The sequence below is a fragment of the Solanum lycopersicum genome, chromosome 10, assembly GCF_036512215.1.
Source record: "Solanum lycopersicum chromosome 10, SLM_r2.1".
Taxonomy (NCBI): Eukaryota; Viridiplantae; Streptophyta; class Magnoliopsida; order Solanales; family Solanaceae; genus Solanum; species Solanum lycopersicum.
In genome coordinates this window covers 40,315,331-40,338,385 of record NC_090809.1, presented here as the reverse complement: position 1 = coordinate 40,338,385, position 23,055 = coordinate 40,315,331, and the positions used below count along the sequence as shown (strand labels likewise).

General features: G+C 36.1%; 1 pseudogene; it reads left to right on the top strand.

Moving 5' to 3' along the window:
• Positions 1-1,210: 1,210 nt before the first annotated feature.
• On the top strand, positions 1,211-22,253 carry LOC109121271 (L-type lectin-domain containing receptor kinase IX.1-like; annotated as a pseudogene).
• Positions 22,254-23,055: the final 802 nt, after the last annotated feature.

Here is a 23,055-nt window from a genome sequence, read left to right as displayed (position 1 = left end):
AGAATACTTATATGCTCCATTAATTAAGTTCACCATTTTCTTTTATTTAAATACTAAAATATAATGAATTTGCATTTTTTGAGACCGTTCATGGCTATAATTACTACTCATTGCAAGATAAACATAGATGAATTGAGCATGAGTTTTATTTGTTTGAGTTTAGATAGTCAGAGATTGGACATTAGTAAAGATTGGATGATGAATCATACTCCCTCTGTCCCTATTTAGTTGTCCACTTTAGAAGTGACACACATATTAAGACACCAATGATTATTATAGTTTAGTTACAATTTTACCCTTTAACTTAAAAAATTATGTAACTCCCCAAATTTAATAAATGCATTTTCTGGTTCCAAAAAGCATGATTACAACTTAGTAGTACTAGAATTTTTCAAGAATTAAATAAGGGCATATTAGGAAAAATATTATTGTCCTTTCTTGATTTGTTAAAATGGACAAGTAAATAGAGAAAAATATAAGAGGAAATATGAACAAGTAAATAGAGACAGAAGGAGTATCTTTTTTAAAATGAGTAATTTGATTTGATTTAAGTTCTTTTATCATTGAAGAGTACATATCACAAGTTAAAAGATGTTGGCCGATATGAATGACCGGATAATATACTTGAAGGTAAAACCAATTATTAAACAAAATTGAGCGATATTTTTTTACCTTTCTCCCTACAATAAAATTAAGAAATAATGATAAAATCAAACAATATGATATAGTGGAGATATAATTAATCGAAAAGAAAATTAATTCTAACACACATATTTTAATACTCGCATGAAGCATGGCAATGTTGCATAGTATATTATATAACCAAAAGAATACAAGTTACTTCATTAATTTATTAAAATTTATATTTAAGTGTCCTAGAAAATATTATTGAAACAGGGTTTAACCAAACGGTGAGATGATCAATCAATTTTTTGATGGAGTAAACTGACTAGGTGGGTCCATTAATTAGCCATTTCCATGATATTTTACTTCTGAAAAAGAAAAATTTGGAGTAAAGGGACTAGGTGAGTCAATTAATTAGCGTGAGAGAAGGAGAGGAAATAAAGTGTACTTGTTGCTACCTCGAAAATAAGGATATAGAAAATATAACGACACTTTAGCCACTTGAAAATATAAAACATTACTTTATTATCTTAACTACTGTAGCAACATTTGCCTAACTATGGTTGTTTTTGCATCTTTATAATACTTTGTTTTGACAATCCCCTTTGTCACTTCACTCTCCTTCCATTTTGATAGTTTCAATCCCAATTATTAGAATATCAAATATGAAGCGGATGCTTATTAAGAAAATGTTGTAATTTATCTCACCAAAAATGATTCAGAGTTCAACATAGGCCGAGCTACATATTTTAAAACACTCTATCTTTGGGACAAGGCCTCTGGGAGTGTCAAAGATTTGTCAACGCATTTCTCCTTCAGAATCAATTCTCAGGGAAGAAACTTATATGCTTATGTTCTTACCTATTTCCTCGCCCCTGCAGTTCCAGTAATTCCTGATACACACTTTGCTGCAGGAGAGGGACTTGGCCTTGCAACTGTTTATCAACAATATTCATCGAAAAACCACCATTTTGTTGCAGTCGAATTTGACATCTTTTGGAACTCTTATGATCCACGGGATAATCATGTGGGTATCGATATCAACTCCATGCAATTTGTTGTTAATGTGACCTGGTTTAGTGGCACTCCCAATTGTACGAGAACTGATACCTGGATAACTTATAATTCAATCTAAAAAAATCTTAGTGTTGTCTTTACTGCTTTCCAAACACAAGGGAATATCATAGTCACCATCCTGCAGAACCTATCTTACAATCTTGATATGAAGGAATATTTTCCAGAGTGGGTCACTATTGGCTTCTCAGGTGCAATAGGAACCTTCTCTGCAATACATACCATATATTCTTGGAATTTTATTTCTTATTTAAAATATAATGGAAACATAAGTGATCCAGATATACCCCTACCAAGTCCTGTGCCATAGTATATATCAAGCAGAATTAAGTCACGACAAGTGATTGGATTGTTTTCTGCTGGTTTTCTTTCAATAGTAGTATCTGTTTTAATATTTATTGCATTTTGGAGAAAGACAAAGGCCAGAGAAGAGGAAGAGGATGATACTAATGATGGTTCCGTGAACAATGAATTTGAAAGAAGTTCTCGTTAAAATTATACAACATCAGTCTTGGTTTTTAATTTGATCTGAGAGAATATTTGCCAGAATGGTTAACTTTTGGCTTCTCATGTGCAACAGGAAACTTCACTTCAATAAATACCATATATTTTTGGAACTTTACTTCTTCTTTCAAATATAATGGAAACATAACTGATCCAGATGTACCCAACCAAGCCCTATGCCAGAGGATACTTCAAGCAAAAATAAGTCAGGACTAGTGATTGGATTGTTTTCTGGTGGTTGTGTTTCGATAGCACTATCTTTGATATTATTGGTTGTTCCATGAACAATGAATTTGAAAGAAGTTCTTGTTAAATATCTATAGTTTTTGTAAGTATTTATAGGGCCATTAACCGATGGAATAAAATATATCTATCATTTTCTCTGCACACTGCTTATCTTACTCTTCCGCTACAATACTTTGTAGTAAACTTATTATTTTGTTCAGCTCTTCGTTTGGTATTAGAGCGAGGTTATTCTATGAAAATCACTTACCTATAGTTTTTCTTTCTATTAAGATGATGTCGATGATATGACAGCCCAACAGGCTGGTGACGAATGAAAAAGCTCAACAACAACAACTACATTACATGATTGACTTGTATATTGTCTTATATGCAAGGGAAAGATTAATTGTGGGAGATTGTCAGTGGCACTGAGGTGACACAACTAGAAGTAGAAGATGCAAATACCACATTACAGAAGTGGAAGATAAAACCAGGAAAGGTTATATTCGTCTTTAAAGCAACGACTGAAGAAGAGGATGTGCTTAAGCACAAATAACATGCCACTACCCCAAAGTAGAATTGGGATACATTCACCAGGTTATTTAATAGAAAAAATGACACAAGCCTCCAACTCTTAAAGAGTTAATTAATTTTGATAGCACAATGGAACATGACAATTGCACAATACTCTCATAAGGTAAAGATGTTATGTAGAGAGATTTCACAGTTAGATCCACAAGCTCCAATTGGAGGGACGATGATGAAGTGAATCATCATCATGCTCTGAAGCATGAATATCTTCATTGCTGCTACACAAGGATGGAAAATTAAACCTTCAATTGTAGAATTCAAGAATATTCTAGTTGGACGGGAATCTTTGGCCAAGCAAATGGGAGAAGCTTCACTTATGATGGAGCTTCACTATATGTCAATAATGGAAGCTGAAATTTCATGCCGCATGGTGCCAGTGTATCTAAAGAACGATGATAAGATGGAAGGTAGCCAAGGTAAAGAGAGAACTCGTGGAACGGGTGGTTTGAAGAATCACTGTGGAAAAAAAGTCTGAAGGGAAGTGCTACAATTGTGACAAGACGGGAAATATGGTGAAAGGTTGCAGGTCAAGGGAAAAATTATGGACATGTAATGCTGCCATTACCAAGGTTGATGAGGAATGGGATGCTGAAGCTTTCTAAACTATCAAAGACGAGGATCTAGACTTCACAACTTTAATATCCAATCCAATTGACTTGTTGATTGGATTGTTGGTTCAGGCTGCTCAAATTACATTATTAACCTCTTATAATCAAACATAATCAATAATGACAAATGCATACACTAACAAGTCAGTTTATGCAGGAAAAGGAACCAGCTATACAAAAAGAACATATTCCCGAAATGATGGAGTTCAGTTGATTGCTGAAATCAATACTAACTACGAGCAAAATCCAGCTAAGAAAGGGAAGCAAAATTTTGGTCAATCAGATCAAATATTGTCACTTGCAAATAATAAGAGAGAGACACGAAATGAAGAGAATCCTTCAAATTAACCGAGAAGGACACTAAGCTTAAGTAAAGGGACAACTTAAAGAAGCAATCACGTCCAACATTTTTGGATTGCATTTATGAGAAATCAAATCAAGAAATGAAAATTAGCCCAGCAAGGAAAGAATTGATTTGTCTTGCACAGATGTGATAGGAGGAAATTAAGTATATTCGTTGCTTCCTCGAAAATACGAACATAGAAAATAGAAGGACTTTTTTGCCAAATGAAAATATAAAAACATTACTTTATTATTTTGACTAGTGTAGCAACATACATTTGTTTAACTATGGCTATTTTTTGCATCTTTATCATACTTTGTTTTGATAATCCCCTTGGTTACTTCACTCTCCTTCAATTTTGATAGTTTTAATCCCAATGATCATAATATAACCTATGAAGCAGATGCTTATTCAGAAAACAGTGTAATTTAATTCACCAAAATTGGTTTAAACCTCAGCATAGGCCGAGCTAAATATTCTAAAACACTCTATCTTTATGACAACACCTCTTGAATTGTCACAGATTTCTCAATGCATTTCTCCTTTGGAATCAATTAATATGGAAGAAATAATTGTGTTGATGGTCTACCTTTTTCCTCGCTGCTGAAGGTTCAGTAATTCGTGATAAACTTTTTGCCGCAATAGAGGAACTTGGCTTTGAAGTTCTAATCATCAATATTAACTGAGAAATCACCATTTTGTTGTAGTTGAGTTCGACATCTATACTAACTATTATGATACACGGGGTGATCATGTAGGTATTGATGTCAACTCCATGCAATCCTATGCTACTGTGAACTGGTTTAGTAGAATTCCCAGTGGTACGTAAACTAATGCCTGGATTACTTATAATTCAATCGCAAAAAATATTAGTGTTGTCTTCACTGGTTTCAAAAAACAAGTGAATACTACAGTCACCATCCTGTAGAAACTATCTTACAATATTGATCTGAGAGAATATTTGCCATAATGGGTCATTTTTGGCTTCACAGGTGCAACAAGAAACTTCATTGAAATACATATCATATATTCTTGGAATTTTACTTCTTCTTTCAAATATAATGACAACATAAAACATCCAGATGTACCCCTACCAAGCCCTGTGCCAGAGGATTCTTTAAGCAAAAATAAGTCAAGATTAGTGATTAGATTGATTACTTCTAGGTGTGTTTCGATAGTTGTATCTATTTTTATAGTATTTGCATTTTGGATAAAGAGATAGGTGAGAGAATATGAAGATATATTATTGATGGCTCCCTGACTTATGAATTTGAAAGAAGCACATGAAAAAAGAGTTCTTGTACCCTGAATTGGTCTTATGTACAAATAACTTTTCACGGGAAGAGATGCTTAGCCAATTTAACTTGAAGCTTCTAGGGAAGATTTGCGGATGCAAACCATGGACACCAGCATAGACTGTGGGTCACTCTATGGTCCTTGGGTGGCGGCCGTGAGTCGCACCTGCAATATCTCAAAATCAGCACTGTGGTATGTTTTTGTATACAGGATGTTAAATTAGTAGAGAACAAGTTTCTAGTAGAAATCTCTATACCACATACCTGCGTGCTGCATAAGATGATTGTCTTAGATAGACATTATCTAGTGGATCCACAATATCTAGAAGTTCACTGTTTTACCTTTGAAAGTAGGACACCTATTTTCAGTGTGGGATAGACACTGATTTTATGTTAATAGCTCACATGGTCTGACATTTCAATTAAAAGTAAATCTCCCACAATAATGAACTAAGAATATTTCTTGAAGTATCTTATGAATGTTTAAATATGTTAGTTTCAATAACCGTGTTTACCTTATGATTTATGTTTTCACACTCTTTAAATTCATGTTTTAGTTTAGTCATTAAATTTTGTAACATTCCAGAAAATGTACATGTCAAATAAAGAGCCTAGTAGGTTTTTAAGAATGCGTATTGGGGTAAATAGGAAGCCCAATGCCGAATATTGAGAAATATTGGACATATTATAGAATATTGGCTTAAGGATGTTAGCCAATTTCTATGTATACACAAGTATTTAAAATATAACCCAAGCTTGTTTATGAATTGTGCCTTTAATGAAGACCCTAAGCTAAAACTATTGATGCTCAACTCAACACATTAGGTACTAGGTATCCAAGCGTCAATCCTAGGTATCATAGCACATAGCCATTTAAAATGATCATGTTTATTACTCAATACCCAAGGACATACTGAGGATCCTTCAGACAATAAGTAAACATTCCAAATGAACCTTAAAGAATAGTTAGTTATGAAAGTACACGCAGCAAACATTCCAAATGAAACTTCCAGAATAGTTAGTTATGAAAGTACACGTAGCACATGTGCAAGCACATGGAAAACACGTGCAATCGACCAAGGGACCACTCTAACCGATTTGGTTAGAGTGGTTGGGGACAACGCACGTCAGGGTCTAGCCACACGAGACTCAGCTCCCTAATCTGTCCTAGATCCTAACTAACTAACCTAGCTAACTATCTAACCTAGGACAAACCGTAAATAACTAACTAAGGGACCCGAGAACCTAAGACCTAGTAGGGTGACACCAAATCGTGTAACTAACTAAGAGACATCCTAGTACCTAACCTAGGATGGTCCAAAGGGTTTGTTATGGTCCTAACAACTTAGGGGTACTTTAGTAATTCCACTAGGAATCTTAATTAATTAAATTTGAAACTTTATTAACTAATTTATATGGACAAAACCGAAACCACTCAGCAATTTCCAGATTTCGGTTAAGTTAAGCATTCTTTTATTTCTAGTCAATTTAGGACGGGTGTTTTGGTAATTAGCTAATTAAGTTATTTTAGTTAATTTATATAGTCTAATATTGAATTAATTAACATTAATTTCTTTTTAAAGACTTAAACTCACGTTATTCATCAAAAACGCTACAACTAAAACCAAGTGAAAATGTAAAGAAACCCTAGGCGATTTCACGAAAGTTCTTCAAGGTTTTCTTGCAAAGTGAAAGGTGATTTTCGTAGATTTGATTCTACAGTAAGGTATGGGTTTTCTCTCCTGGATTCCTTTATCCAAGAGGCTTTTCAATCGTTTTAAAGTCAAGAATATCGAAACTAGAGCATATTGATTGTATGTGATTCAACTGATCATTATGTGTATGTTTTAGTGATTTATATGTTGAATGAAACTTACATGTTAGATCTAGAATCTTAGGGTGTTATTAAATGAGATGTTAAATGTTGTAATGCCTACTTGTGTTCTAGAAGATGAAATTGTCATAGGTTATTCATTGAATTGTTTCATAGGCTAATCAAAGATTTAAAGTTGGCTTATTTAATATGATTGATTATTATATTGTATTTATGAAGTAATTGGCATGGCTTGTGATAATGTTATGACAAGTAACTGGTGAAATTGTAATTTATGTCAAAAAATTGACTTGTAAAACTATGTCCAATCATATTATTTCAAAATCATGTAAAGTGATACCAACCTCTACATCAATGAACTCATAACATAGGGCATGCCAATCAATGGGACAAGTCCCAACATACCCTATCAACATAAACTTATGAATATAATAGCATTGTATAAGTAGTTATAACTTTCATAATGAATTGTACAAAACTACCAATAAATGTTGAACAAGTTAAGGTGTGTAATGAAATAAGTAAAAGCTTAAGTTATGAAATTGAAATAATATAGAGTTTTAAAAGAAGTGAGAAAAGTCTCAATTTCACTTAATCCTTTATCTAAAAAATGCTCACATAAGAGGGTTCTAGAGTCCGTGAGACAAATCTCAGTTGTACAATGATGATAATGTAAGACTTCAGTTCATATTCATCAACAAAAAATAAAGGGATGACCAGTCATACATAGAGTTAAGTATACCTCATAACTACAATCAAGCTTTCGTAATGTTTGATTCAACTCTAAAATATAATAAAGTAAAATAGATCAGATCTTTGCACCGATAGACTAGCAATGAGCTTCTGTCAGCACACGTAAGCCTCATAAGATAAGATCACCACCCAGGTGGACTAGGGTTTCCCCATGTCTCCTAGTCTTCGAACTATGTTTTCCAGCATAAAGGTACGCTAGCAGTAGGTTTCACTTTGGCCGGTGATTCCACCTCTCATCGGTGTGGGGGAGACACTTGATTTCATGTTTATCACACATGATCTATGTCAGTTAAAGCTCAGGAAAGTATTCGGGTCATTATAGCTATGAGTCCCTCTTTTAGGTCTGGTAAATACACTAACTTCGTTTCATTTTTGCCGGTGAACCCCCTTTTTCAGTGTGGGGTAGACACAGAACTTGGTTAACCTTAACAAGTGAACCACCTCTTTTTGAAGTGCGGGAGACACTGGAATTCATGTTATCTCACATGATCTACTTTCTTTAATTTTAAAGAATTCTTTAATAGAGTAAAAAATAATGAAAGTACCATGTTCAAAGTGATCAACAAAGTAAAGAAGTAGAAACGTACGTTCATAGTGAACTAAGTAAAGGAAGATCTTAAGAATGTCAATCATTAATGTTGATAACAATGATGTTTTGACAATTAGTGGTTTATTCTAATATTGTAGTATGAATCCCAGATCTATATATCTCAAATAATCAATAAAAAGGCATAGACAATAAAGATTGTCTTATAAGTATATTCATGCCAAATTTAATAAAGAATGAGAAGTATAACTCATTAGTAGAGTAGTCAAATCATTTCCTTAGTATTGTGAGTTACATACTCGATTCATTGTAGATATGGGACTACAATGAATCATTGCACTTGTAAGTAAAACATAGGACCAAAGGAGATCATTGAACTACACAACTGAAAGATGAAAAAGCCTGAAAAAATAAACTAAGGCTGGAGAGGTGAGCTCTCGGCCTGAGGGAGCAAAAATATTATGTTTTGTTTAAGTTGTTATAAAATTATTTTCATGATTCCAAGGTCTTATGTTCATATACAAAATGAGTTGTATGCATTAAGTCCATGAGAACATGTCATATTCATATCATGAATCATAAGTAACAATTTAAAAAAGTAAAGTGACTTACCTTTCTAGAAATGGCATGTTGCTTTAGGAAGAGCTTTCCTTGATCATGCATAGATCTTAAGTGTTTATGTGCATACACTCATACTTAGTACAAGTTTGTACTAACCCCATATATTATAACTATTTTTATAGGCACAAGTTCTAGAAAAGATTGAAGACTAGACGAAGCGGTTTGGATTAGCGATTTCTAGACCTTCGTAGGTCCTCTTGAGTTCGAGGATGCTACATTAATTATTATAGTTTAGCACATTAGATATAGATAGTGGGTGCATTCCCTAGCGCCTCATTTAAAACATTTGTTCAAACGTTTGTAAGAAGGCCGATTTGGCAAACTATTATTATTATTATGATCCATCATTTCATTTTTTTAATCTATTGATAGATGGTTGCTTAGTTTGAGATTATTAGAATATCACTCTTATGCAGTATTATATGAAGTCTAAGTTAACTTCATTATATTTTAAAAAGTTTTAATTTTTTGTAAATTAAACTGTATGATTGTGATGAAAGCTAAGAAGAGCCTTGTCAGCGACCTCTGAGAGGTTAACGACGCCAGTTGCATTTGGATTTGAGAATCCAGGTGTGAAAAAATGGTATTAGAGCATGAGGTTAAATTACCTAGGAACTAAGGCTCAACACAACCATGTTGCATAGTTTCTAACTTATGGTTGTGAAGTGCACCACAATCATGACTTAGAGACTTTGTGATGTTAGGAATCTTCCCTTCTTCTGCTCTTTATCGTGCTATCTAAAGCTTTGACATTTTGTGTCATTCTAGCATCTAACTTCCGTGTTGTGTGTCCATGGATAAAAATGAACACAAGAATTAGGATGGCTGAGTTGTCTTTTGTTATTCCGTTAGTAGCTAGTAAATTTGACTTGCAACCTGAGATATCGCACGAGCCATTTCTAGTTAGTACTCCTATAGGAGAGAGTATCAGGGCCTTAAAAGAACATACATATTGCCCAATAAATATTCTTGATAGAGTTACTTATGCGTATCTAATAGAATTAACCATGCTTGATTTTGATAAAATTTTGGGTATGGATTGGCTCCATGAATGCTATACTACCATAGACTATCTAAATAGGGTAGTAAGGTTTCAGTTTCCAAATAAGTTAGAGTCGAAATTGGAAGGGTGTGGTTCAAATCCAACAAGACAAATAGTTTACAATCTTAAAGCCAACAAAATGTTATCTGAGGGGTTAGGAGTCGATGAGAACCTTTATTACGAAGAGGTTTCCGTTGAAATTTTAGATCGCTAAGTGAAACGGTTAAGGAACAAGGAGGTTGCAACCGTAAAGATGTTATGGAGGAACCACATTGTTGAGGGAGCAACATGAGAGCCGAGGCAGATGTGAGATCCCGTTACCCTCACTTATTCAGTTCTTGATGTTATATATACTCTTTGTTAGTTTAATTTCGTTAATGAGACTCTAAATCTTAGTGCATTAAGAGGTTTTGGTGTTCAAAGTCCATAACTGTGTGTTTTATACTTGCACCATATGAGTTAATATGAGTTCATGCTTGCATTTATGATGCCGTTTTTGTATAGCATTTGCGTGATTTATGTGTTGCATGAGTGCGATGTGCAGTAAGTTAAAGTAGGATTGAGAAGGATGTTCGTCATTCTCAGATATGAATCTTCAAATAAGCTTAGAGTAATGTGCATCATCCAAAGTAAGTTGTCAATCAGATATTCACAAAGTAAAATTTCAAGTATGTTAATGTATTTTTTCGAAAATACCCTCTTTTATTCAACAAATGTGCAGTGTGATTAGGGGACGAATGTTATTAAGGAGGGGATAATGTAACATTCCAGAAAATGTACATGTCTAGTTAAGAGCCTAGTAAGATTTTAAGAATGCGTATTGGGTTAGATAGGAATTCCAACACCCAATATTGAGAAATATTGGGCATATTATAGAATATGGCTTAAGGGTGTTAGCCAATTTCTATGTATACACAAGTATTAAAAATATAATCCCAGCTTGTTTATGAATTGTGCCTTCAATGAAAACACTAAGCTAAATTTATTGATTCTCAAATCAACACATTAGGTACTAGGCATCAAAGCGTCAAGCCTAAGTACCATAACACATAACCATTTAAAATGATCATGTATATTAAGCAATGCCCAGGGACATACTGAGGATCCTTGGGACAATAAGTAAACATTTCAAATGAACCTTCTAGAGTAGTTAGTTAGGAAAATACCAGCAGGACATGTGCAAGCACATGGAAAACACACGTGCAATCGACCAAGGGACCACTCTAACAAATTTGGTTAGAGCGGTTGGGGACAACGCACGTCAGGGTCTAGCCACATGGGACAAAGCTCCCTAATCTGTCCTAGACCCTAACTAACTGACCTAACTAACTATCTAACCTAGGACCAACCAAAAATAACTAAATAAGGGACCCGACAACCTAAGACCTAGTAGGGTTACACCACATCGTATAACTAACTAAGAGACAACCTAGTACCTAACCTAGGATTGTCCAAATGGTTAGTTATGGTCCTAACAACATAGGGGTACTTTAGTAATTACTCTAGGAATCTTAATTAATTAAATTTGAAACCTTATTAACTAATTTATATGGAAAAATCTAAAACCACTAAGCAATTTCCACATTTCAGTTAAGTCAAGCATTTTTTTTATTTCTAGTGGATTTAGGAGGGGTGTCTTTTTAATTAGCTAATTAAGTTATTTTAGTTGATTTATATAGTCTAATATTAAATTAGTTAACATTCAGTTCTTTTTAAAGACTTAGAATCACGTTATTCATCAAAAACGCTACAAAAACTAGTGAAAACATAAAGAAACCCTAGGTGATTTCACGCAAGTTCTTCAAGGTTTTTGTGCGAAGTGCAAGGTGATCTTCGTAGATTTAATTCTACAGCAAGGTATGGGTTTTCTCTCCGTGATTCCTTTCTCCAGGAGGCTTTTTAAACATTATGAAGTAAAGAATAGCTAAATTAGAGCATATTGATTGTATGTTTTTCTAACTGATCATTATGTGTATGTTTTAGTGATTGATATGTCTAATAAAACTAACATGTTAGATCCGGGTACTTAGGGTGCTATTAAATGAGATGTTGAATGTTTTAATGCCTACTTGTGTTCGAGAAGGTGAAATTGTTATAGGTTATTAATTGAATTGTTTCATAGGCTATTCAAAGGTTTAAAGTTGGCTTGTTTAACATGATCGATTATTATAATGTATTTATGAAGTAATTGGCATGGCTTGTGATAATGTTATTACAAGTAACTGGTGAAATTGTGATTTATGTCAACAAATTAGCTTGTAAAACTGTGTCAAATCATATTACTTCAAAATCATGTAATGTGATACCAACCTCTACATCAATGAACTCATAACATAGGGTATTCCAATCAATGGGACAAGTCCCAACATACCCTATCCACATAAACTTATGAACGTAATAGCATTGTATAAGTAGTTATAACTTTATAAAGAATTGCACAAAACTACCAATAAACATTGAATAAGTTATGGTGAGTAATGAAATAACTAAAAGCTTAAGTTATGAAATTGAACTAATATAGAGTGTTAAAAGAAGTGAATAAATTCTCAATTATACTTAATCGATTATCTCGAAAATACTTACATAAGAGGGTGCTAGATTCCGTAAGACAAGTCTTACTCGCACCATGATGATAATGTAAGACTTAAGTTCATATTCATCAAGCAAATAAAGGGATGATCAGTCATGCATAGATTTAAGTATACCTCAAAACTACAATCAAGCTTTCATAATGTTTGAGCCAATTCTAAAAGATAATAAAATAAAATATATTTGAGCTTAGCACCGATAGACTAGCAATGAGCTTGTGCTGGCACATGTAAGACTCATAAGATAAGATCACCACCCAGGTGGACCACGGTCTCCTTACGTCTCCTAGTCTTCGAACTATGTTTGCCAGCATAAAAGTACGCTAGCAGTAGGTTTCACTTTGGCCGGTGATTCCACCTCTCTTTGGTGTGGGGAAAAAACTGGATTTCATGTTTAGCTTACCTGATCTATGTCGGTTAAAGCACAAAAAATAATTCGGGTCACTACAGCCATGAACCCCGCTTTAAGGTGTGGTAAATACACTGACTTGGTTTCAATTTAGCCAGTGAACACCCCTTTTGGTGTGGGGTAGGCACAGAACTTGGTTCACCTTAACTAGTGAACCACCCTTTTGATAATAATGAAGTTTTTACAAGTTAGTGGTTTATTCTAATATTGGAGTATGAATATATGTCCCCAGATCTATATATCTCAAATAATCAATCAAAGGGCATAGAAAATAAAGATTGGCTTATAAATATATTCATGCCCAATTTAACAAAGAATGAGAAGTATGGCTCATGAGTAGAGTAGTCAAATCATTTTCTTAGTCTTGTGAGTTACACACTCGATTCATTGTAGGTATGGGACTACAATGAATCATTGCACTTTTAAGTAAAACATAGGACCAAAGGAGATCATTCAACTTCACAACAGAAAGATGAAAAAGACTGAAAAATAAACGAAGGCTGGAGAGATGAACTCTCGGCCTAAGGGAGCAAAAATAATAAGTTTTGTTTAAGTTGTTCTAAAGTTATGTTCATGATTCGAAGATCTTATGTTCATATAGAAAATGAATAATATGCCTTAATTTCATGAGAACATGTCACATTCATAGCATGAATCATAAGTAACGATTTAAGAAAGTAAAGTGACTTAACTTTTTAGAATGGACATGTTCCTTTAGGAAGAGCTTTCCTGGATCATGCATAGTCCTTAAGTGTTTATGTGAATACACCCATATTTAGTACAAGTGTGTACTATTCCATGTATTATTACTTTTTTTACTGTCGCAGGTTCTAGAGAAGATTAAAGAGTCGAAGATGCGATTTGGATTAGAGATCTCCAGACTTTGGTAGGTCGTCTTGAGTTTGAGGATGCTACATTTATTATCTAGCTTAGTACATTTGACTATATGATTGTGATAACATCTAAAAAGAGGCTAGTCTGCGACCTCTGAGAGGTTAACAACACCAGTTGCATTCGGATTTCAACATCCGGGTGTGGCACATTTCATGAAAATGTCCGTTTTTAGCATGATTTCAAATTTTTATGCATGTCTTTCATATTTATTGTAGCTTTGTATAAAAGCATACTCTTGCCTACATTTATGATCCAAATGTAGGGTCTGATACTCCAGGTTCGCACTCCCACGACTAGGGATCTTTATTAGAGATTTGAAGATTGGTGAGTCCTCATGTTCTGAGGACCAAGGTTTTATTCATTTTGTCATTACTATTCAGCTTTGGACTTGATGTACGGGTTGTTTGGTAAAATACTACAATATTGATATTAAATTGGAATTGTAAAATAATAAATAACTTATCACCAACACTATGTCAATGGAAGACACTGCCTTGAAACCGATTTTGGCCCGACTCCAGTCAAATAGTAGTAGCATATCGTTCCCCAAGGTTCCACAGTTACAAATTTCTTGGTGCCTTTGAAAATGAGGGGCACTTCTATTTATATTACTTCCTACGGAACAAAGTGCAATTAATATTTATTTGACAAGTCCCAAAGATACTTACACTTTGGTCCCCTTTCTAGAGAATTCTACAATCCTTTGGGACCTTCTCTAGCCTTCTTGAGACTTCCAAAAGGTTTTAGAGTCCTCCGCACAACTCTACAACATTTTGCCCCTATCCGGATGCGTAATTAGGATGTTATTCTAGCAGGACGTCACACGCTCCACCACCGGATGATACAACGACAATGACGCATTGCTGCAACAACTCCTAGACTTTGTCCTTAAATTGTCACAACTTCATTTTTCTCCCGTGTGGCCTCCTATAGAGTTTGTCCCTTCCAATGCACTAGGAAAACGATGCAGGCTTGTTGACCTCACTTCCGTTTGGCTTGATAATCTATGATAGCCTCAATCTCCCGATCGTCTGAGGCGGCAATAGTAATGGGTGCCTGTTATGATCGGTTACAACTAGGATATTGTATGGCTTGAGGATGCTCGCATGAATTACCGTATGGATCTTGAAGTGTGGAGGTAACTCCAACTTGTACGAGATATTGCCCACCTTGGCAACGATCTTGAACGGAACCTTATATTTGCGCACTAAGTTTTGATGGACACCTCTTAGTGCCTTGAATTATCTTGGGTTGAATTTCACTAAGACCATGTTGCCTTCTTTATAGTCCGTGTCATTTCACTAAGACCATGTTGCCTTCTTTATAGTCCGTGTCATGACGCCTGCGGTCGGCAAACTTCTTCATCCTTTTGGATGCCTTGTCTAAGATGGACTTGGCAGTGTCAAGCTGCTCCCCTAATCCCTTGGCAAGATAGTAGAAACCCAAACTCTTATCCTCAAAATCAGCCAACAACGAATGCGGAGTTTGGGTCTGCTGGCCTATCGCCAACTCAAATGGTGCGCGCCCGATGGACTCACTGCTCTGGAGATTATACGAAAATTGTGCCATGTCTAGGAGTCTAGCCCAATCCTTCTGATGCGCACTAACAAATTGCCTTTGTAGCACTCCAATAGGTCTTTGACGCATTCCATGTGGCCGTCAGTCTGCGGGTGGAAACTTGTGGAGAAGTGAAGCTTCGTGCCAACTATCTCGAACAACTCTCTCCAAAAGTTCATGATAAAGCGGAGGCCTCGGTCGCTAGTGATATGTCTTGGCATCCCCCAATATTTCAGCATGTTCTTGAAGAATAATCGAGCAGCCTCCTTTGCGGTGCAACCGGCTGTGGTGGGAATAGAGGTAGTACCCATTGAAAACCTATCCACCACGACCATGATCGTACCAAACCTGTCGGACATCGGCAAGGAAGTGATGAATTCCATAGTCACGCTCTCCCATGGGCACTCTGATATGGGTAGTGGATCTTTTAACCCTCCCGGATGCCTTTGTTCCACCTTTTCTTGTTAGAACACAAGAAAAGTATGCACATAGCACTCGATGTTGTCCCGCATGTGTGTCCAAAAGTAAATAGCCTTAATCATCTCCCTCATATGTCGCTACCTAGGATGCCCATCCCATGGTGTATATTGGCTTTCCTTAATGATATTCCACCTGATAGACCCAAACTTGAGCATGTAGACCTTTCGACTTGTTGTGAGCAAAAGACCATCTTCTACCCAAAAGCGTCTGGTTTTGCCTCGAGCAGTCAATTCCATCAGATTCTTGGCTTCTGGATCGTATTGCATGCCATCCTTGACTACATCTTGAATGTCATAGTGAGTTGTAATGATGGCAGCACACTCGGCCTTCCTACTTAGTGTGTCGGCCATGATGTTGCCTCTTCCTGGCTTGTAATCTAAGACGTAGTCAAACTCGTCCAAAAACTCTTTCCATCTAGCTTACTTTGGGGTGATCTTGTTTTGTGACTGGAAGTAGCTAGTGTCCACATTGTCGGTCTTAAGAACGAACTTGGAGCCAAGTAATTAGTGTCTCCATGTGCGTAGGCTATGTACAATGAATGTCATCTCTTTCTCCTACACTATGTAACGTCATTCGGTCTCATTTAGCTTGCGGCTTTCGAATGCTATTGGGTGTCTATCTTGCATTAAGACTCCCCCAATGGAAAATTCAGATCAATCTGTATGTATTTCGAAAGAATTGGAGAAGCTGGGAAGCGTCAAGACCGACTCTTTTGTCACTACGGCCTTGAGACATTCAAACTCTCTTTGGCAATCCTCTCTCCAAACCCATGACTTATTCTTCTTTAACACCTCAGTCAACAGAGTGTCTTTAGCGGAGTAGCCATTAATAAACCTGCGATAGTAGTTCGCAAGTCCAAGGAAGGAACGTAGCTCAGTCACATTCGTGGACGCCTCTCACTCTTGGATCGCCTGAATCTTTGCCTCGTCCATCGTAGTTTTCCCTGGCTGATAACATGGCCTAAGAAGTGCACCTTGTGCAGGGAGAACTCGCACTTCTCCCACTAGACATAGAGCTAGTTCTCCCATACGAGTTGGAAGACTTTCCTCAAATGGTCCACGTGCTCTTCCAATGTGCTGCTATAGATGATATGTCATCCATGTACATTACCATAAACTCGTCCATGTGGGGATGAAATATCTTGTCCATCAGCGTGCAAAAGGAGGCAGGTTTGTTGGTTAAGACGAATGGCATCACCAACCACTCGTATGATACATATCTGGTCATGCAGGTTATCTTTGGCTCGGCCCCCTCCTCGATGCATACTTGGTAGAAGCCTTCCGGAGTTACATCCTGGTGAAGTACTTGGCCTTCCCAACTCTATCAAGAAAGTCTTCAATTAGTGGTATATGATATTTATTCTGTATTGTTACCTTATTGAGCGCCCGATAGTCAACACATAAGTGCAACAACCCGCATTTCTTCTTCTGGAATAGCACTGGCGTGCCATAAGGTTCCTTGGATGGATGGGTGACCGACCTCGAGGATCTCCTTCAAATGTTTCCTTAGATCCCCTAACTCGGGTGGAGCCATACGATAAGGTGCATGTGTGGGTGGCTTGGCTCCGACCTCCAACTTTATTCTGTGATTTACCTCGCGCCTCGGAGGTAGAGTCTTCGGCAAGTTATCTGGCACCACATCTTTGTTTTCTCTAAGGAACTTCTGTATGATTAGTGGCAAGGACTCCATATTACCATTGTCTTCTCCTGAAACTATAATGGTATCCAGAAACGTAGGTTCTCCTTTATTTAGGACCTTCACCATCTGCATGGACGATAAGTGGGCGTATCATTTTTTTTGGCACCTTGGCTAGAGGTACCATGCATGACCCTTCCCGCTCCATGACAATGAGATGTTGAAGGTAGGGGTTGATCATCGTGTGGCAGTGCTGGAAGAACTCCTTTATGTATGCCCCAATGATTCCTGTTTGCTATAATTCACGGAACATGCGCTTAATATCATACGTGACCTTGTTAGGGAAGAAGACTTTCTTGAATGATTCGTTGAATCGCTCCCACGTGTTTATGGTGCATGTACCCTTCCCAGTCTCGAACTCTTTGCGCCTTCAACATAGCATAGCTATCTTGGACAGTTACAACATGACAGTGTTAATTTTATTCTCGTCGCTTCTCACCTGAGTACACTTGAAGTAATACCCTAAGTGCCATAGAAATTTTTCAATCTCTTGAGAGTCATGGACGCACTTGAATATTGGTGTCTTGGGATCCTCAACCATGGACTCTCTATCACGGTCAGGAGATGTAAATCCTCCAACTACCCCGCCTTTCTTGAGTGTTTTCACTTAGACCTTTAGTGTATCGATTGTGCTAAGTTCTCCCATAAGCCGACAATATAAGGAAGTGATGGCCTCCTTCATCTCAAACTCGGCGCTCTCTAACTCTTTACAGATGTTCTCTTTCTCTTCAAGAGTGAACTCCTCAAGGGTCTTGAACTTGTAGTCGGCCACATTCATGCGTCGACAATATATCTCCACGGCTAGCCTTGCCACTTCCACCCTTGCGACCCATTATTCTTCAGCAGTGACGTGTATGGCGTCTTTGCCCAATTCATTGTCACTTGCTTTGGTAGTTGAGGTCAAATGAGATGTTAGCGTCTCGCTAGGTGTGGGATCGAGCATCTCCTCCTCATTACCCTTTTAATCTTTCTTCCCCTTTCGGTCCTTCATTCCACTATCCATACGAACGTTAGTGGTGCTAGCGTCGTTTACATCTCTTTCGGTATCCATTCCCTTAGCATCAAACCTGGATCTGATACCACGTTATCACGTACTTAGATTATTTGCTAAAATTTCGTGCAGCCCTCGACAACTAACTCGCTAATCTTTCAAGGTCTTGTAAGGTAAAGAAGCCTTTAAGACATGGAACACTAAGAGAATGCCTGAAAAGGACTTAGAGAGAACAAAAGAGATATTTTGAAGAAGGATTATATTATGCTTGGAGAATGCTTTACAACAACTTGGTGACTTTGCAAATGAGGAGCACTTCTATTTATACCACTTTCTAAGGACTAAAGTGCAATAAATATCTACTTGAAAAGTCCTGAAGATATTTACACTTTGGTCCCCTTTCTAGAGAATTCTACAATGCTTTGGGACCTTACCTGGGCTTCTTGAGCCTTCCAATAAGTCCTAGAGTCCTCCGCACAACTTTAGAACGTTCTTCCCCTATCCAGATATGGAATCAGGCTTTTATTGTGGCAGGATATAAAAATACGCTTTTATAAACAACATCTGCTGGGATCTTGTGCTACCAACTACCTGCTCTAAATTCAATGATAATGAGAAATGGGAATGTCATGAATACAAGTCAATAAGCTCAATTGATTGAGCAAGGGACCAAGCAAGAATTCTAGCTAATGAATGGATTGTGTAATGGATATCATGGTGGATAAAAATCAGCCAGCCTTTGTACCAGGTATATTATATTGGATTTTTAATCTTTCTTATTTAGCGTGAATAAAATATTTCACAAAACCTTCAAATGGATATATATGTAATTGTTAGTGGATGCATAGATTCTATCATCTATAGTTATCCATATGCCTCTTGACACATCTAGTATAGCATAACAAAAGGGACAAGGCAAAAGTATACAATGACAAAAATCCCTAAGACATATTTTAACTAAACTAAGGACTATAACTCATTTTATTGTATTTTTGTACACCTTGTGGTGGCACACTGCATGACTCCACATAGTTGAGTCGTGTGGGAGATGTTTGGGTACCACGCAAGCCAAAAAGTATACACAAATATTTAAAAAATGGATCAAGAGGGTAATAATACCTTATAATTTAATGTGTCTCTGAAATTTTGCCATAATCTAGGGGATAGATGTATCATATCCCTAAAAAACAAATTCTACATATTCTAATAGCAATATATAATTAGATTCTTACTAAAAATTAGATTCTTGTGCAAACAGGGAGTACCCAAAGCACCTATAGTCCTTGAAGGGAGTTTTAAAAATAATAATCTTGATGAAAGGAGAGTTTGTTTTTTACCCATTACATGTTTTCTCAATGTAGTTTAAAATGACTTTCTATATAAGTTATCATCAATGAAAAAATAACTAAGTGTCTCAATTGCAAGATTGTTTGTTTTTTCCACTTAATGCAATAAATATAAATATTTTAGACACTTGAAAATATAAAACATTACTTTATTATTTTGACTAGTGTAGAAACATACATTTGCCTAACAATGGTTGTTTTTGCATCTTTATCATACTTTGTTTTGATAATCACCTTTGTATCTCACTATCCTTCAATTTTAATAGTTTCAATCCCAATAATGAGAATATAACATATGAAGCAGATGATTATTCAGAAAACGGTGTAATTTATCTCACCAAAAATAGTTCAGTCATAGGCTGAGCTACATATTCTGAAACACTTTATATAAGAGACGAGGACTCTGGGAATGTCACAGATTTCTCAGTGCATTTTTCCTTCAGAACCAATTCTCATGGAAGAAACCTATATTCTGATGGTCTTAACTCTTTCCTCTCCCCTGCAGGTTCAGTATTTCCCGATAAACACTTTGCTGCAGGAGAGGGACTTGGCCTTGCATGTGTTGATCAACAATATTCATCAAAAAATCACCATTTTGTTGCTATCGAATTTGACATTTTTACCAACTATTACGATCCACGGGGTGATCATGTGGGTATCAATATAAACTCCATTCAACCTGTTTCTAATGTGACCTAGTTTAGCGGAACTCCCAATGGTAGATGCCTGGATTACTTATAGTTCAATCTCAAAAAATCTTAGTGTTGTCTTTAATGGTTTCAAACCACAAGGGAATACTATTTTCACCATTCTGCAGAACCTATCTTACATACTTGATATGAAGGAATATTTGCTAGAGTGGGTCACTCTTGGCTTCTCAAGTGCAATAGCAATCTTCTATGCAATACATACCATATATTCTTGGAATTTTACTTCTTCCTTAAACTATAATGGAAACATAACTTATCCAGATATACCTATACCATGCCCTGTGCTTAATCTATATGTACCCCTACAAAGCCTTGTGCTAAATCCAAATGTACCCCTACCAAGACCTATGCTAAATCCAGATGTACCCCTACCAAGCCACGTGTCAGAGGATACTTCAAAGAAAAAAAAAGTTAGGAGTAGTGATTGGATTGATTTTTGGTTTTTGTGTTTTGATAGCACTATTTGTTTTTATATTGTTTGCATTTTTTAAGAAATAGGAAGGTGAGAGAATATGAAGATGATGATGATATAATTGATGGTTCCATGACTAATGAATTTGAAGGGAGCACAAGACCAAAGAAGTTTTTGTAAAGTGAGTTGGTTAGATATACAAATAACTTTTCGCGGGAAAAGTTTCTTGGCCAGGGTGGGTTTGGATATGTTTGTAAAAGATATATGAAGGAATCCAACTCCTATATTGATGTTAAAGGGATTTCAAGGGAGACAAACCAAGAAATAAAAGAGTATGCATCAGAAGTTAGGATTATTCGGCTAACACATAAACATATGGTGCAACTCATTGGTCGGTGCCATCAAAAAAGAGAGCTTCTACATGTCTATGAGTTTATGCCTAATGGAAGCTTAGATTACAATCTTTACAAGGGACAAAGCCATTTTACATGTACAATAAGATTTAAGAATTCTGAAGGCTTGGCCTAAGTGTTGTTTTATAAACATGAAGAATCAGAACAACTCCTATATTCTGTTGGATTCCAATTTCAATGCCAAGCTTGGGGATTTTTTTTTACTAGGCTAGTTGACCATGATAAGGGATCTCAAACAACAGTTTTGGCAGGCACGATGTGTTGCAGGGATCTTGAATGTGTCACCACTAGCAAAGCTAGCAAGGAAACTGACATCCATAGTTTTAGTTTTGTCGCATTAGAGATAGCTTATGGAAGGAAACCTAGTGATCCCAAAGCTGAGGAGCATCAAATTAATATTGTTGATTGGGTTTGGAAACTTTACAGGATAGAAAATATTAGTGATGCAGTTGATCTTAGACTCTTATCATAGTTCAATGAGGAGGAGGTGGAGCGCTTAGTAATTGTTTGTTTATGGTGTGCTAATACAGATAACAATTACAGGCCTTCTAAAAGGCAAGCAATTTAGGTTCTTAATTTTGAAGCTCCATTTACCACACTCCCTCCACACATTCCTATACCGACATATTGCAGTACGTCATAATATGGATCAACTATGACTCCTATGGTTCTCGGATTTCTGAAGTACACTCTTTAAGGAATAGAGACCATATTAGTTCTTCAAATAACACAGAAGCCAACATCTTTACCCTCCGCAACGCTTCTGTACACAGGATGAAATTGTTTTACAAATAAATTGTTTTGCTTTCAATGTTTCAATTTGTAATGTCAAGCTTTTGCTCAATCCATTGTTATGAAGATAGTTGAATGTGTTAAGTCCATCCCATAAATTTTTGGTCAAATTTTGCTATTCAATTGCTACAAGTTTTTTTTAAAGGAATAGTAATTAGAGTTGAAAATAAATTATTTGGTGGTTGGCAAATTGGTAACATTAGCAACCCTTTTTTGACTTTGCTATATTATCTATGTCATTAATGACATAGGCATGATTTTCTCCTTCTCTAAATATATTATTCTTTCTCATTTGTAGAACACACAAAGTTAGAGAGAAAAACCATTTTGAGAGCAAAGTGAGTTATTCCATAGACTATATAAGAAAAATAGCCTGTGAAGAAAAATAAAGTGTGAGCGATATTTTAGTAAGGTGGAAACCAAAAGAGTGTTGTTCCTTATGAGTATAGTATTCATTTTTTGTATTGTATTCGTTACTACACGATGTAAAATTCCTTACCATGGTGATATCAATTGCTCCTCTTGGCATGTGAGTTTTCCCTTATTTAGAAGGGCTTCCACGTTAAATTTTAGGTATCATTATTTTCCTATTTATTTCACTTATTTTTGCCATATATATTTTTGTGCTTGTCCGCATTTTCCCAACAAACTGGTATCAGAGCCAAAGTTAAATCTGAGTATGCTCTATGGTTGCAGCAGAGTCTAAA